The sequence below is a fragment of the Marmota monax genome, unplaced genomic scaffold, assembly GCF_021218885.2.
Source record: "Marmota monax isolate L192 unplaced genomic scaffold, Marmota_monax_Labrador192_F-V1.1 WCK01_AAM20220418_F8-fsc00002, whole genome shotgun sequence".
In the NCBI taxonomy this organism is placed as follows: Eukaryota; Metazoa; Chordata; class Mammalia; order Rodentia; family Sciuridae; genus Marmota; species Marmota monax.
In genome coordinates, this window is record NW_026693571.1 from 21050555 (window position 1) to 21068707 (window position 18153).

The window sequence follows — 18153 nt, forward strand, 5'->3', positions numbered from 1 at the left end:
AATTTCATAATCAAACAGTATTAAAAAAACTTGGAAAATAATGTCCATATATTCCCTGATCCTTTTACAACATTTTATTATTGTATTCTATAAAATCATTCAGTAGCTGTTCTCATGGGTACTTCACAACTCTGATTTCTATTTATTCCCTATTCACAGTCTCCTTTCACCTGCTTTTCTCTCTCCTCCATTCCCAAAACATTCTTGAAAAGTTTCTGGAATTTTATATTATGGCTTACTCTGTCTGGGATGACTTCTATTTTAATTTTTTTTTTTAGTAATTCCTAGTTATTCCTTGAAACCCAGGTCAAAAATTATATCTTCTGTCATGCTATTTTTTGAACTTCTATGGGTAAAATTAATTGCTTTACTCTTTTCTTTTGCAAAACTCAGGAGACTTTCTTCCCTCAATGGAGACTAAGATTTTTTAAGATCTTTTTTTTCAGTATGCTGGAAGACTGGTAGATTGAAGCTTAGAGTTCTCTTAACAAGTAAAAGACTAAGAGTATTCAAAGATATTGCATTAGTAAATGATGGAAATGATTATTAAGATAACAATGGTGTGTGTGTGTGTGCGCGGGGGTGGGATGTGTTGGAGCACAGTGACATATCTGTTCAATGCGCTTGGTCTCCCCACATCATTTGGTAGAATGCAGAGTAATTCACTTCTCCTTTGGTTCCTCACTCTGATCGGTCCTACTGATTGTCGTCCACAGATCTTTACTTATAGATCTGTGGCTGATTTCTGTCTCTCACTGGGATTTATCCTCAAAATTCTCTTCAGAAGAGAGGATTACCAGAAAATGCAAATAAAATACACTCCCTATTCTCATCAACCCAAATATCCCTCATGCCTCTATCACCCTATAATTTTATGTCTTTCATATTTCCTCCATCATCTCATTCCTATTCTTTCTCTGTTGGAGAAGATACATTTTCCGGAGTGGAATAGATAGACCTAAAAGTATATGCATTAATGCCTTTGACACATTTTGCCAAGTTTCTCTCCAGAGATACTTTATTACTATTGCTATCATTATATGGCATATATAATTTTAATGCAGATATATAATTACACCATTCATTATAGCAATCACATATTGTGTTCTTACAATATACCAATCATTGTGCTAAGTACCATAATACATTAAATGTATCCTTACATGTATTAAATCTAACAATTTACACTGCCTCTGGCAGTCGAAAGGAATGGCCATTTTAACCTATCCTCACTATTATTTTAAAAATCATTGTTGAAAATTATATTTTGCTTTCTTAACTTAAATTATTAAATAGAAAGCATAGTAAACATGATTTCATGTTTTACTGTTCATTTGTATCACCATTTTTGCTATTTGTTTGCTGGGATTGATATAGAAAAATACCACAAACCTGAACAATAAAAAGTGTTTTGTCTCATAGTTCTGGAGGGTAGAAGTCCAAATCAGTGCATCAGCAGGGACTTCCTCTTTGTGAAGGTGAAAACAGGAATCTATCTGAGCTCTCTCTTCTAACTTCTGGTAGTGCCTTGGCTTGTGCAATGTAATGTCAATATGCAAGTGGCATTTACTCTGTGTCCTCACCTCACATTCCCTCTTGTGTGTGGGACTTATGTTTAACCTTATTGTCTTTCCTTTGCAGTGATAGGGATTGCACCCAGGGCCTCAGCCAAGCACTCAGCCACTGAAATGCATCCCAGACCTCCAGCTTATCTATCTATTTATTTATTTATTTATTATTTTTTTATTATTCGGGAGGGTACCAGGGATTGAACTCAGGGGCACTTAACCACTGAGCCACATCCCTAGCTCTATTTTGTATTTTATGTAGAGACAGGGTCTCACTAAGTTGCTTAGCACCTTGCTTTTGCTGATGCTCTCCAACACTTTTTATAAGAACACAAGTTATATTGGATTAGGTTCCATCCTACTCTAAGGATTTCATCCTAACTTGATCATCTATGAAAATGGTAACTCCAAAAGAAAAATTGAAATATATCACTGTGCATTAGGAATTTAACACGTGAATTTTAGAGGGAAATAACTTAATCCATACCATGGTCTTTGCTAATTTTTCTTTTGACATACTTGTATATTTTTACAAGTGTCAAGTAGAAATATACACTTGGGCCAATGTCTGACAGTTGACCTTTTGGTTTATATTTATCTTTTAATTTTGTTTATGCAATAATGACACAAAATTTCAAATTTCTATATGGGAAATAATTATTTAGCAATTACCTGTGATATGTAATGAATTTGTATAATATATTGCCTTGGTCTCTGTTATGAATATAAGTTGAATTTTCTCACACAAGAAGCAGAACTCAGTTACCTTGACAATTCCAGTTCTCCCTTTCCACCTAGTTCCGAATGTGAATATTCCAGCCATATACCTTATATGGATTGATTTTGGGAATCACCTCCCTATGGAACACCTAGACACAGCCTACTTGACTAGCCCTGCTGACTCTCATGCTTCACATGGATGGTGCAGATATGCCACAGTGACTACCTCTTATTCACACAATGACCTCCTGCAACTCATGCCTGCTTGTTTTAAAGCCACCAAAAAAAACTCTTTATGGACAAGCTGTTTGGATAAGTCCTTGGCCCATGGGTCAGGCATTAGCCTATTGGTCCCTCTCTCTCTGTTCATATACTCCCTGACATCCATGTGTGTGATCTAAAGACACAAAAACATTATAGAAAATTATTTATACCCTTCATCCAGGTTCCCCTGATAATAACATGATAATAATACCATGGTGAATTTATCAAAATTAAGAAACCAATGGTACAAAATTTTTAATCCAATTACAGAGTTTATTAAGATTCCATCAGTCTTTTCATTTATGTTAATTTTCTGTTCAAGAATACTCCACTGTATTTAGTTTTCATGTTTCTATATTTTCATTCATTTTTGGACAGTCTCTTGACCATCTTTGTCTTTCAAGACCTTGATATTGTTACAAGAGTTCTTATAAGGTATCTTATAGACTATCTCATAATGTATATTTATCTGATGCTTCTCATGATTAGATTGAGAGTGTAAATTTGAGAGAAGAAGGCTACAGAGGTGACCTGCCCTTCCAATTGATTTTTACAGGGGTACATCATTCCAGTGTTAATTATTACTCTGATTAATTTGGGTATCTTGGTCATGGTGGTGTATACCAAGTTTCTCTACTATAAACTTAGTATTTTTTCTCTTTCCATACTTTATTCTTCAGAAGTGAGTCACTAAAGCCAACCCCTACCATCTCTCAAAGAAAGGGAATTAAGCTTCATTCTTTGAAAGAAGAATGCCAAAAATTATAGAAAAAAATATTTAAACAACCACAATAGGCATTTATCAGCAGATACACTATAGATTGCAAATATTCAGCTGCTCCTCTTTTAATCCTCTAAATTTAGCACTCATCTATTATGTTTCTATATATTTCATAATTTTAAATTTGTTATTTGAAATACTATAAGAAACATTTGCTTTTTTCTCTTATTTAGTCAATCATTCATATTGATAAATATGAACTATTGAGCCATCATTTTATTCTTAAGTTGTAATCTATTACTATTGTTTGTTTTTATTGTCATTATTGTTTATTTCTTCCTTTATCCTCAAATGACTCCAACTTTGGCTTTAGAAGCTCTTTCAGGTTGACACCTATACCATTTTATATGCCTCACTTTTTAAAAAGTTTTTAAACTCCATTATTAACTGTCACTCAACATGCTTTAGGTCTACCTTGTATTTTCCTTGCATAATTAAAAAACTGGCCATTTATCCAAGAGCCTCTGTTTTCTTTTACAGACAGCTGATACTTAACAACTATCTAGTTTGGTGTTTGGTGTCCTCTTTGGTATTGAGGTGTCACTGCTATTAGGTCCTTTCAGAAAGATATAGGGAATATATATTTGTATACTAACCAACTATACATACTTATAATTATTTATCTGTATTCTACCTATCAGGATCAATATTAAAATAAACATACATATATTAAATCTCCAATTCTAACTCATTATCACCAAGTTTATCCTAGCCTTCCCCTGACTTGAATTCCTTTATGTGTCATTTATTTACATACAGATTCAAACCTAGTATATGTATAAAATTGTTTCACATTTGCTAATTCACAGACCTTTGAGAATCAAATTTCTTAACAGGAATAGTATATATACAGTGGTAACTTTGTGTCTATATCCATATTATATTCAGCTGAACACCATTTCCAAATTACATTCACCAGGTCCTTTGTACCCATTTATTTGAGAGTAATTATATTATATATTTATGCAGTTAAAGTATGCATTAATTTCTAGGATCCTCCAAAATCCTGATTTTCTTAAAATTTGCATACACCAAAGTTCTCATTTTGTGGTGAACAGTTCTAATTGTTTTGATAAATATCCAAACAAGGTCTTTTAAAGCACAGCCCTGTCATTCAAAAATTCACTTGTACTGACCATATTTAGTTAGTGCTTCCTTTTACCCCAACCCTTATAAATTAATAAACTATTTTCCATTCCTATTTTTTTTCCATTCCTATTTTTTTTTTTTTTGCTATTCAGTACATCAACTGAATGATACTATAAAATTTGTGGTTTGGGAGTTCTGGCATCCTTCATTTAGCATTCCTCTGGAGTGTCTCAATCAATTCCTGATTCTTTTTATTACTAAGTAGTAGTCCATTATATAGACATTCACAGTTTATTTATCATTTACAGGTTCAAAACACCTTGATTGTTTTTAGTTTCTGGTTTTCAGATTAAAGTTGCTATAAATATCTCCAGACAGGCTTTTGTTAAAATATAAATTTCTAATTCACAGAATTAATATGAAGGAACAGGATTGCTGGTTTGTATGGTAAATGTGTATTGAACTTTATAAGAAACTGTCAAAGTAATTTTCAAAGTAGCTGGACCATTTTACAATTCTAGTAGCAATGAATAAAATATGTGCAGAATATGTAGTATGGAAAGTATAAAACAGTCATGTAAGATATCAAAGAACATATAATAAATAAAAACATATATAGCATTCATGGTTTGGAAGACTTAATGTTCTTAAAATGACAACTCTCTCCAATTCTCCCCAAATGTATAGATTGAATACAATCTCATTCAAAATCCAAGCAAACAATTTGTAGAGATAGATAAGCTTATTTTAAAATTCATATGGAAGGGCTGGGGATGTGGCTCAAGTGGTGGCCCACTCGCCTGGCATGTGTGCGGCCCGGGTTCGATCCTCAGCACCACATACAAACAAAGATGTTGTGTCCACCGAGAACTAAAAAATGAATATTAAGAAAAATTCTCTCTCTCTTTAAAAAAAATTCATATGGAAGATAAAACTATGTGAAACAGCCAAAAGAGTTCTAAAATAGAATAAAGGTAGAAAAACTCTCACCACATGATTTTTAAGACTATTAGAACAGACAGATAGATCAATGGTATAATAGAGAGTCCAGATACTGACCCATGTAAATTCCATCAATTGACTTCTTTTTTCAGGGGGAGGGGGATTACTGGGGATTGAACCCAGGAGTGTTTAACCACTGAGCCATATCCCCAGTTTTGTGTGTGTGTGTGTTTCAGAGACAGAGTCTCCTTAAGTTGCTTAGGGCCTTGCTGGCTTTGAACTTATGATTCCCAGGCCTCAGTCTCCCGAGTCACTGGATTGAAGGCAAGCACCACCATGCTTAGCTATTGTTGAATGACTTTTGAGAAGGTTGAAAAATCAATCAAATCTAAAGAAAATACAGCCTCTTCAACAAATAGTGTTAAGATATTTGTATATCCATACTACAAAAAATAGTTAATGTTGACTCATATCTGAACACCTTATATAAAATTAGCTCAAAGTGGATCAATGAGTCATAGATATAAAGGTAAATATGTAACTATTGTAATCTAAAAGAAGATAATGGACATATTCTATGGAACCTTAGGTTTGGCAATGAATTTTTATATATTACAACAAAAATATGAGCACTATTTTTAAAAAAGACTGTTTTCTTTATCAAATTAAAATATTTTGCTGTGCAAATGTGTCTTAAGAGAAGGAAACAACCCATAAACTGGGAGAAAAATATTTGCAAATGATATATTAAGAATATATAAAGATGATTTGAAATGCCACAGTAAGAAAACCAATGACCCAGTTGAAAAATGGGCAAAGGATTAGAGCAGACACTTCACCAAACAAAAGAATGTTGGCAAATAAACTGTAAAATAATCAAAATTATTCATAATTTCAAAACAGGAATTAGAATCACAAAAATATACTAGTATACATCTTTTAGAATGGCTTTAAAAAAAAAACTATACAATACTAAATCCTGGCAAAGAAACTGAGCAACATTTTTTTTAAAACCATACATTATTCATTTCATAGCAGAGTTAGCTCATTTTAAATAACCTCTTTGTTTTTTAATTGCTAAGTTTTTAGCAATTCGGTCAAGTATGAATATATTAAGAAGAAGCAAGGAATCAACTTTACTAAAAGTTTAATTGTAATCATCAACCTTGGAACAGAGCAGGCAGACCAGCTAAGTGGTGCAGCTTATAGCATGATGCTTGAAATAAGCCTATTCGGTCTTATTTAAGTAAATTACACTTATACCTGTCCAAAACTGAAAGATACCATTGATTGTAAGAATCAAGCATTGATAATCGTTAACAAAGATGAGTCATCTATGTTAATAAAATAATTTTAGTGACTCATAAAATATACTTAATATTTATTATATGTTAGGTACTCTAATAAATGCTTTATAGACCTAACACCAAATATCTTCACTCATAACAGCAAATTATTAATATGTTATTGGGATGAATGCTCCAAAATTGAATAACATCAATTTATTTTTTTTATTCTGATGATATTAAGATATTGAAAAATAAGTTTATTACATAATATGAATACAATAATTTTGATAGTTATTAGTCAAAAGGGAATCCCTATGATTCTATTAATTAGAAAGAGTGCTACATAATAATTTCCTTTAATGCTTTTATCTAATGGATATTTGCCAAGATAAAGAATACATGAGCTTTAGTGTGGCTGAGAATTTTCCATTATAAAGAAATTTAGACATACCCTGGGTACAAAAGGTAGACCACAATGAACTTTTCACATCGCTGAGACGATTTACTCCATTTTAAATGCATTAAATTCATTGAAAGAAAAATAATTAGGAGTTGAATATGAGGAAACAAGAAAGCATTGTAATATGTCCTGTCTTAGATGTGTTCACTTAATGGTGACTGTAATTATGTGTGCCTCAGTCTATCAGCCATAAAGGGCAGGCCAAGGAAAGGGTTTATGCTGATGCTGGTGTTATTTTTAATATTTTGGTTTAGCATTTGGCATGTCAAAATAAGAAGAAACATTATGAATAAATTTTCCACTAACTAGAGGAAAAGGAATAAAGAAAAGGAAAAGGAGAAGAAGGAGGAGGGGTAGGGCAGGGCGAAAAGACAGGATTCTGTGTGGTTAACACCAGCAAGTATGCTAGAAATGTCATGGAAGATATGGCTCTGATAATGGCATGGGGAATAACAAATGATGATACTTAGATTAAAAAAAATAAAATAAAATAAAACCTAGTGTTTAGCAGTTTAACCCCTAGTAGTCTAAAAGCAACTGCTGGACTCTACAAGAAAACACCTCCACAGATAAAACTGTTAAGAAAAGCATTACCAGAGAGAATGGAGTTTGGGTTGTACAGTCATTAGATTTTAAGGGAGAAAAGACCAGAACACTGCTTTAGATGTTACTGGGGCAATAATACTTAATGATACATTTCAATTCTAATTTTACTTAAATTGTGAAATTGCAAGCCCCACTGTTTCCTGACACAGTCCAGCCCCTCCTCCCTCACTCAATCAGAATTTTGTGAAGCCTTCCCCTTAATTAACTAAATTGTTGTCTAGCCAGACATCTCGACTTTGAGAAAATGGATGTTGCAGGATTTGCTTGACAGAGGACCTAACAGAGTCTTCACGCAAAACAGAAACATGACATTGGTTCTGAAAGAAATTTATAGTCCTGCTGAACAGAGGTTCCGCTACCCAGCAGAAGAATCTGCTCTGGAGACATGATGACTAATATGTCACCACATCAGCAGTTCCTTTATGGAAGCAGAGGAGGAACACCCAAATAAATCAGATTTGTCACAGGCCTAAATGCCATTAGGAATGTCAGCCGGGATCTGAATTTGGTGTCTCAGAGCAATGGATGGCAGAGTTTCGACTGCACTTTTCCTGGAGCCACTCCCCAGCAACCCAGCCATCATGGTGCCTCATACCTTCATATTTCCCATGAGGATCTGCCCTGGATGTTGCATCCAGATACTCCCAGCCATTTAACTTATTTTAAAAGGCAAAGTTAAGACTAAATATGGAAAGAGCAGCATATGCTGCAACTCTTCTGCATCCTTTTTAGGCTGTTCTATCTTTAAAATTCTAAGCAACACATATTACAGCAATAGGCCGTCATTATTGCTTGAAGTAGGTCATGAAAAAACTATGTCAGTGATTCACCATTCTTTTCAGTGTGAGGAGATTATTTAAAAGATGACTAGGATATATGCACAGTAAGAGAATCTGACTAATTCTATATTCAACAGTGTTTATATAATTCAGATATATAACATGTGAAATAATTATATATTGATTTGGACACTGAACAAATAAATTGACATCCATTAATTAAAAATAATCTCAGAAAGGAAAATGGTTCATTTTAATGTATATTATTAATATTTCACATCACTGCACAGATTTATAGAGTGTACATGTGTCATATCTAGAGACATGGAAGACAATAAAATACCATGTCCTGAAATGCCTCTGTCCTTTGCCTAGAACCTAGCCAATTTAAGGGAACAATGGGAGGAAATCTGGGCCAGAATGTTGACATAAATATCATCACAAGTTCACTGGCTTTGTCTCACATATCCTGGGAATTGGGGTTATTTAGTACTATCTGGAGAAAGCCGCTTTCCTGCATACACATCAAGTTGTCCCAAGTCATACAATGGGACAAGCAAGCTAAGTTAATGATGTCACCACTCCTATAACATAGTAACCTAACCTATAAAACCTCTCCTTGTGGTAATGATACAGAACAAGAAATCATGGAGAGGGACATGCTAGTCCAGTCAGCTACCGTTGGACAAATTTCAAAAGGACAGAGGTGCTATTCTCTGGCAAAGCGAAAAGTTACCATGTGAAAACTCTGTACTTGACCAGCCATTCAGCACTGGCTTTCTGGTGAAGCACCTGTCCAGCCCTTCACTACTGGACTTTGTCCAGAAGCATTTTTAAATAAACAGTATGTCTCATATCCCGATCTCCAGGAGTCTCTATTGGTCTCTCAGCAACATGTTTCACTCTCCTAGCACAACTGGGCTGTGGACAGTACAAAACTCTAGAGTTGGAAGAATAACATCACACACAGACACACACACACACACAAAAAAAATATTCGTTGAATCATTGAGATGTAACTTTGACTGAGTAGTTTGGGCTAAACAAATGTTTTAAGATATTAGGGTTATAAGTTTTCCATTCCAAAATAAATAGATGAATGGTTATGCTAAAAATGTTAGATTTTCTTTCCATTTGCAAAACAAATGTTTAAAGAACCCCGTACAACCTGATTAGGAATTATTAGGAAATGGATATACAAAACTTAAACATAAATAACCTTTCATTTCACAAATTTTCTAATGTAATTCACTCAATTAATTGTAGCATTTAGATTCACATATTTCAAAGATAATTGAAATAATAAAACATGTAGGGGGTGAGAAAAAGCACTCTTTCACCTTGAACGCCATTCTCCTCTGGAAGAGAGATGCAGCAACAAAGAAATTGAGATCCCTTCCCTGACTCCCTTGGATAGATGGAGTTGCTTGTTGTGAACAACAAGTAATTTTCATTCCATTAAATAATTCGTCTAAATGAATTATAACTATCTGGACATGTATATGTCTCCTCAATTAGCTGGGATCTTCTTCATTCATTAAACAGATAATTATCTAGTGAATGTCATGGCACTGGGGATTCAAACATAAAAGGTGCCTGTTGCTGTGATCAGAGAACTTAGAGTTTCACAGGAAGACAAGTATGCGCTGAATCCACATGCTGCTATCAGGAAAAGTTAATGGTGATCAGGAGTGGATGGGACAGAGCATCTGCAGCTGCATGAATGTTCTTAAATATATTTCACAAAAATAACTGTAGCTGGGCATGGTGGTGCACGCCTGTAATTCCAGCAAATCAGTAGGCTGAGGTAGAAGGATTGCAAATTCAAATCCAGCCTCAGCAACTTAGAGAAGCCTTAAGCAACTCAGTGAGAACCTGTCTCTAAATAAAATATTAAAAAGGGCTAGGGATGTGGCTCAGAGGTTAAGTGCTCCAGGGTTCAATCCCTGGTAGAAAATGAATGAATAGATGAATGAATGAATGAATGAATGACAACAACAATAAAAGACAACACAAGAAATAGTATTTACTACAACCATATCCCAGTTAAAGTTCTCTTTAAATTTTAATACTTGCATTTTACTGTCCTGGACACTTAAAATCTGCATACTTGGCAACTCATGCACATTTTAATCCACTTGAAAGAATCTCATAGTCTTCTTAAAGCGGGTGGAATTTAAACTGACACCTGGAGGCTAGACAGGAAGTGATAAGTACACAGAGGCTGGAAAGATGAGATGCCACATTTAGGTAGAGGAGCAGTGGAAAGAGTTATTTAAGCAGGAAAACTGGTTGAATGTAAGTGTTCAGAAATAAAAGACTATAATAGATACATGAAGATAGCAGTTCAATACTGCTGAAAGGTATCATAAGAATAAGAATTAGATTTAGAAATGAAAAGATAGTAAAGAGTTTTCACTTTTTATCCAAGGTCTCTTGAAGATTTATATGTATTATAGTCATTCAAGAAGAGTTAAATAGATTAGTAAATGAATTAATTAGAATCTGAAAGTATCAAATCACCTTGACAAAATATTACATAGATCTTATCCTATTGTGTTCTCTCGATACTTTTACTTAGCAGTCTTTCTGTGTAAAAAGGGCAAATTCTTCTTGAGATATGCATGGTTTGAGTCTGCTGAGAAGCAAATATCAAGAGGGAATTAAATGTGTCTAATATGTATTGGGGACTGAACAGGGGAAGGAAGAGGGAGATTTCATCCACAGTGCAAGTCTATGCCTATGAAATCAGAGAGGCAAGGAAGGGAAGATTGGATAGGAAAGGTTTCAGACTCCAGCGCAGTTGCAAATAAGGTTTGGTTAGACACAGGGTGAGTCGTTAAGCTAGTTTTCCATGGTAGGATCCTGTATCTCACTTGATAAGCCTGCATTAATACTACTGCACTTTTAGCCATTGACTGAACAGGTCATGGGAATCAGGGCTTCCTCTCAAATGCAAAGGTGGATCCAGGGAGGCCAGCAGCAGCTGAGTCCACAGCCATTATACCCTTTGCTGCAGGGGATATAAGTGGCACTTTTCATTACTACCACGTTACATGGATCTAAATGAAATGGTCTCTGAGGACGGATTAAAAATCAGAGTCAGAATAATATTAAGACCATGTTTTCCACATATCAGAAAAAAAAAATCTGTCCCTTCAATTGATCTTTGTGCAACTAGAGTTCTCTGTGGTCTCACCAAAGAACACTGCAAACAAAGTTCTGAAGGTACCTGAATTTGTGGCTGGAATGACAAAAGGGAAAACTCTGACTCCCTGTGACTAATTGTGTTAGTCAGCTTTTTCACTGCTGTGACTAAATGACCAGGCCAGAACAATTGAAGAGAAGGAACAATTTATTTAGGGGATCATGGTTTCAGAGATCATAGTCCATACAAGGCTGGCTCCATTCCCCAAGTACTTCGGGTGAGGCTGAACATCACAGCAGAAGAGTGTGGAGGAGGGAAGCGGCTCACATGATGATCAGGGAGCAGAGAGAGGTCTCCACTTGCCAGATTCAAATATATACCCCAAAGGCACACCCCCAATTTTATTCATGTCATATTTGATCAGTTTAACTTCTCTCCATTTGGAAAACCTCCTCCAGCCACACCCTACCACTTCTGTTACCACTCAGTTAATCCCTATCAGAGAATTAATTCACTGATTGGTTTAAGACTCTCACAACCCAATCCTTTCTCCTCTGAAACTTCTTGAATTGTCTCACACATGAGCTTTTGGGGGACACCTTTCATCCAAATGATAACCCTAAATATTGCTGTATTGGGGAGAAAATTGTGATACATGCATGTAAAAGCCTTAAATATGTAATGAAATTAACTGAAACTTACACCAAAAATATTACAGTGTTAATGAAATCAAATCAGGTATAAAAAGAAAAGTAGGGTACTTAATTATGAATGGTGTTCAATCATTCCACTTCTCATCTGTTCTTTACTGATTAGAAAGGGGGGGAAAGTTGTTTTGTTGTGAAAGTATTAATTATTTTTTTTAAATTAGCTTTGAAGGAAACAAGACTTTTCATGAATATTATCGAAGAACAAAAGGAGAATTAGCATGTACACAGCACTAAAAGAAACTTGCAGAAAAATAAAGAGTTTACCAAATGGAGAGAAGTTAAACTCATCAAATAAACAGTCTGGTTTGCCCTCAAATATTCTTTATACAGTCAATTCTTAGGTTATTTTATATGAAGCATTAAATAATGCAACAGAAAGTTAAAATATTCCTAAAAATAAGAAAGTTAAAATATTTATAAAAATAAGAACACAAAAGGCCTTTTGCCTTTTGGGGTTTCCCAGACTACTGGGAGTATTCAAAACATTAATGACATTAGCACGGACAGTGCTGAAATTATGATAGAGAAAGACAGAGGGGAAAGCCTGTCACTAATGGATTTCAAGCAGGGTTCACACAACAGCTACATGGTGTGGGTCAGAGAGAGGCATTAGGCCACATGGGAAGGAAAGTGCATCCTATTCAGAGAGAATTGTACATGCAAATACACAGACTGAATGGTTTCAGGGAACTGTACATAATTCTGAATGACTGAGAACAGGAATATGAAAGAAAAAATGAATTTGGAAACTGAATGCTATTTTTAAAAGTTTAGGGTTTTTACCTTCACTTTTATGGACAACAGGATATCATGGAAGAATTTTGATAAAGGAAGAGCCCTGACCTGATATGTGACTGAATATCAGTTATATATAATAGAAGGGATGAGAGCTGTAGGGAGAATAAGTAAGGGAGACATAAAAGAAGCTATTATAAAATTCTGAATAAAACATCATCAGAACCTGAACTAAGTCAGCAGTAGTAGCCATAGAAAAGGGTCAGTATGGGGACATTTAGGATGGTGGACATCACTTCCCATGAACGACTGGAGATGTATGAGAGAGAGAGAGAGAGAGAGAGAGAGAGAGAGAGAGAGAGAGAGAGAGAGACTGACTCACTGTGCATTCCTGACTTTTCACATGCATTCTTAGATGGGAGCCCTCACAGAGAGAAAGAACCTAGCCTGAAGTCCCTATAGGATAGATGAGCAAACGGCACCATGAAGTTGTGAGAAATATGAAAAAGAAATTGATTTGGCGAATCATATTTATTTATTCACTATTAACACTTATTCATTTATTCACCAAGTTTTCAGTTACCTCCTATGTGTCAGGCACTGTATAAATCCCAAGGGATACAGTAGTAAACAAAATTGACAAGAATATTTGCCCTTTAATAGCTTATAGATTAAAGGAGAAATTCAGGAAATAGGAGATAAAATATGTAATATGAGAAAATTTACTGAAAGCTCTGTAAAAAAAAATCAAAGTAGTAGAAGACAAATGGAAAGTACAGGAGCAATATTAATTACAGGAGGCCACACTGACAAGAGGCCATTTGAGCCAAGCCTGCAGTGGATGAGAGAGGGATCTATGGGGGTGTGGGAAGAAGACAGATCTGCGGAAATGGAAGCAACACCAGTATCCTGTTAGCAGAACCAGGTCCATTGCATTCAAGAGGCAGCCAGGAGGCTGAAGTGATGGAGAGTGAAAGGGAGAGTGACAGGTGGTTGAATATAAAGGCCAAATGATGGGTACTAATTTTAATTTAATAAGGTGAAAGTCTGTCATGTAAAAGTATTGTTTTCCCTTGAATGCTTCATGAACAATTTCTTTACATTTCAGAATATAACTTCAATATCACTTTAAATGGTATAGATCCTATATTTTGTTAACATTACATTTTTCTCTTTCCTGTGATCCAATTGCATGATATTTGTTTGAATTAGCATCTAAGGCTAAAAATTAGTCATCTGAATGTAACTAAAGCTTTGCCTCAATGCTTCAGTATTATTTGTAAAGTTGTATTGATCATTGCAATCCAATATCTATTTATGGCTTTATTTTTATTTATAAATACATTTTGATTTATACTATTTAACAGTGAGAGCATATTGAAGAGATTATTATGCTAGCACTTCTATATGACTGAGATAACAAAATTGACAGACATTTTTCAGATGGCAGTGTATGACCAAAACCAGCATGAATTAGGTGTAACAAACACAGTGTTGGAGGTACCAATATATTACAAAATCAATAACTTGTCAGTTTCCTCAGAATGTTAGTAGATATTTTATAAGTAAAGTTTCCACAACCAAATAACCGTGGTAAATTGTTTCATTAAACCATTATTTGTATTTCCTTAGCATTAAAATGAGCAGATGCTTGTAGATATCAATCTACTAAAGAAGAACCTGTTGTATGTAGTGTTTCCCAAGTTGATTAGTCCACCTTGCTTCCTTTCACAGTGTCTCTGGCTGGAATAATAGGAAGTGACTTGTGAATAGCCCTGAATTTGTGGATCTGGAGCTCCATGCAGAGGTTCCTCTGGAGCCACAATGGGGATGTCACTGTAGTATGCCGCACTCCACAAGACAACTGTCACTCTGCTTACTGCAAGTAATGAATACTCGTGTGGCCTCCACTGAGTGCCAGATAATATTCTAGGTGTCTGACACAGACAGACTCTTTGAATCCTGGCAACAACCCTATGAGGTGGGTCTGCTGCTGTCATTCTCACTCTAACAATGAAGAAACTAAGACAGACAAGTGAAATTACTTGTCAAGATCACAGATCTCATAAGTAGCTGAGCCAGGCTGACTGGCTCCAGAAATTATGCTATTAGGCCTAGATGTTCTGCCGCTCAAAAAATACCAGGGTGTCCCTTATTGGAGAGTAACTGTAGCCATCTCAATTGTAATTCTAGGATATGTGCTCTTCTTTTTCATCATGCTGCTTACATCCTTTGTTTTCTTCTGTTTCTATCTCCTGTACGCCACACATTTTTGCTTCTGCTCCCAACTTAGGAAGGTCCCCTGACTGAGATATCAATTGTTCATTTCCATAATGGTTTGAAATTTATTCTTTAAAAATGTAAACTTGTCTTCTAATTTCACAGTCTTTATCAACTGTATAAAAGTTAGTAAAGCTATTTTTTATATCTAAGTGCAATTACAAGAATGTAGTTGTTACGTACACACACACACACACGCACGCACGCATTATCTGCAATATCTCCTTTGTTTTCTTTGCTGCAGTGGGAAAGCATTTATAAGTATGCGGATGTTCACATCTCCCTACCTCTCTCTCTTCATTTTTGTTCATTTAACAAATATTTATGGAGGTCTACCAGATGCAAGGCACTGCTCTATACTCTCTGGAGATGCGGCATTGAAAAAAGATATCTGCTCTTGATTGGCTTACATTCCAGTGAGAAGTGATAGATAAACCATAAACATCATAAGGATGTAAATTATATAGTGTGTAAGGAAATGGAAAGGGGTATGGGAAACATAAAACATAAACATAGAGCTGGAAATATGAGTTGGTGGAGAAGTTGTACTATTGAATAAGGAAAAAGCAAGTAAGCTGTGGGGAAAACTTGAAAACTATGTAAGATTTAGCCCATATTCAAAAGGATATTTAAGAGAAGAGCTTTTCAGACTGAGAACCAGAGGAAGGCCATAAAGTAGTAGTTGCCTGGAATATTCCTGGAACTGGATGGAGGCTAATATGCTGAAATGAAGTGAAAGAGGGAGTAGGAGTTATAACAGACAGATGAAAGGTACCCACACCATAGAGGTCATCATGAGGAATTTATCTCCTACATTAAGTGAAATGGGAGAGGCTAGTAGGGTTTTGAATGGAGAAGAAATATTATATAATTTGCATATTTCAAAGCTTATCTGATGTCTGGGTTGAATATAAAATGTGGGGCCATGGAGGGAATTTGTTGGGGTCAAATTAAGGATATATGTTAGAAAGCTACTACATAATTCAGAATAAAGCTGATACACTTTGAATCAAGGTAGGAGTGTTTGTTTTAGTAAGCTTATGCATCACTGTGACCAAAATACATGACAAGAACAACCAGGAAGAGGAGAAGTTTATTTTGGCTGATGGTTTCAGAAGTTCAGTCCATAGATGGCCAATTCCATTACTCTAGGCTCAAGATGAGGTAGCATATAATGACCGAAGGGCCCAGAGAAGAAAAGCTACTCAGCTCTGGCAGGATCAGAAAGCAGAGAAGGAGAAGGGAAAGGGAATCACAGGGAAGATGTACTCTTCCAGGGCAGCACCTAGTGATCCACCTCCTCTAGCCACTTCCCACCTTCCTGCAGTTCCCACCCAGCCTGTTCATTCAAGCTAGGATGGACTGATTAGATTACAACTTTCATAATCTAATTGTTCTACCTCTGAATATTCTTTCATTCACAGGAGCTTTGGGGGGAAACTTTATATCCAAACCATAACAGAAGAAGCAGAAAAACTGGTGGAGATGAGTCTGTGAGCAAAGAGTTGAGAGGTATAAGTAAAGGAGTTGAGAAGTATAAGTAACAAGTTGAGAGTCATCCACATAGCCAGGAGCAGCAACTCATGCATATAATACCAGTTCAAAGCCAGCCTAGGAAATGGTGAGGGGCTAAGCAACTCAGTGAGACCCTGTCTCTAAATAAATACAAAACAGAACTGGAGATGTGACTCGTTGGATGAGTGCCCCTGAGTTCAATCCCGAAAAAAAAGGAGTCATCGGCATATATATATATAGTATTGAAAGATGTGAAGCTAGATGAGATCACTGAAGATACCCATGTAGGTAGAGAAGGGGACAATAGCTGAGACTGAGGCATGATAATGCATCACTGAGAAGACTGGGTGGTGCCAGCAATAACTGACTAGGAATGCCCAGTGCATCACAGGAAAATCAATACGTTGATGTCCTGAACCAAGGAAAAATCATGCACTAAGGAGGAATGGCCTTTAGTAAGACAGGTCCTAAGCTACTCCTGCCCCTACTTCCTGAAGAAGTAAAGTACGCCCTGAATTCAGTGAATAGTCATCTTCCTGACCCAGATGATGGGGTGAGAAGAACTCAGGGGAGACAGAATCTTCCAGGTTGGTGTATTACCTGCCAAATATTTCTGCTCTTTCTCAAAAGCCTTTTCCTCTGTGTTTTCTTTAAACATCTTCCTCACACTACACCTTCTTGCTTTTGCCAGTGTTTCTCTGCTTGATAGCTTTAAATCCCTCAGTAATGATTTACATCAGGATGTAGGAAAAGATCAGTAAAGATTTTATGATTGTCTAAAACCAAAGAAGGAAAGGAAACTTTTAGATTTCAGCCTTGGATATGTTTGTTTAAAGTTTACAAATTTTGTCATAAATTATCTGAAACCAGTTGTTCAATAACATTCCCTTTCCCTGAGAATATAATTTAAAATGTTTGTTGAAATTAAACAGATCATATTATAGCCTTATGATTTCATACCACCTGAAACCTTTTACTTAGAAAGAACTCTATATTAAAGTTATTATAAACTATATATTAAAGATATTAAAACACTAACTAGCTCCAATAATAGTGACCTTCTTTTTTCCTCAGGAAATCTTCATTGTGATTTTGTTTAATTATAACATAGTTGTTTCTTGAACCCATAGTTTTGCTTTTCTCTGAGGTTTGAATTACCCACACTCAACCATGGTTCAAAAACATTAATATACACTTGCCTTCACTTTTTTTTTAAGTATGGGGACTCAAACCCAGGGTTTTGCACACATAGGCAAATGCCAAAACC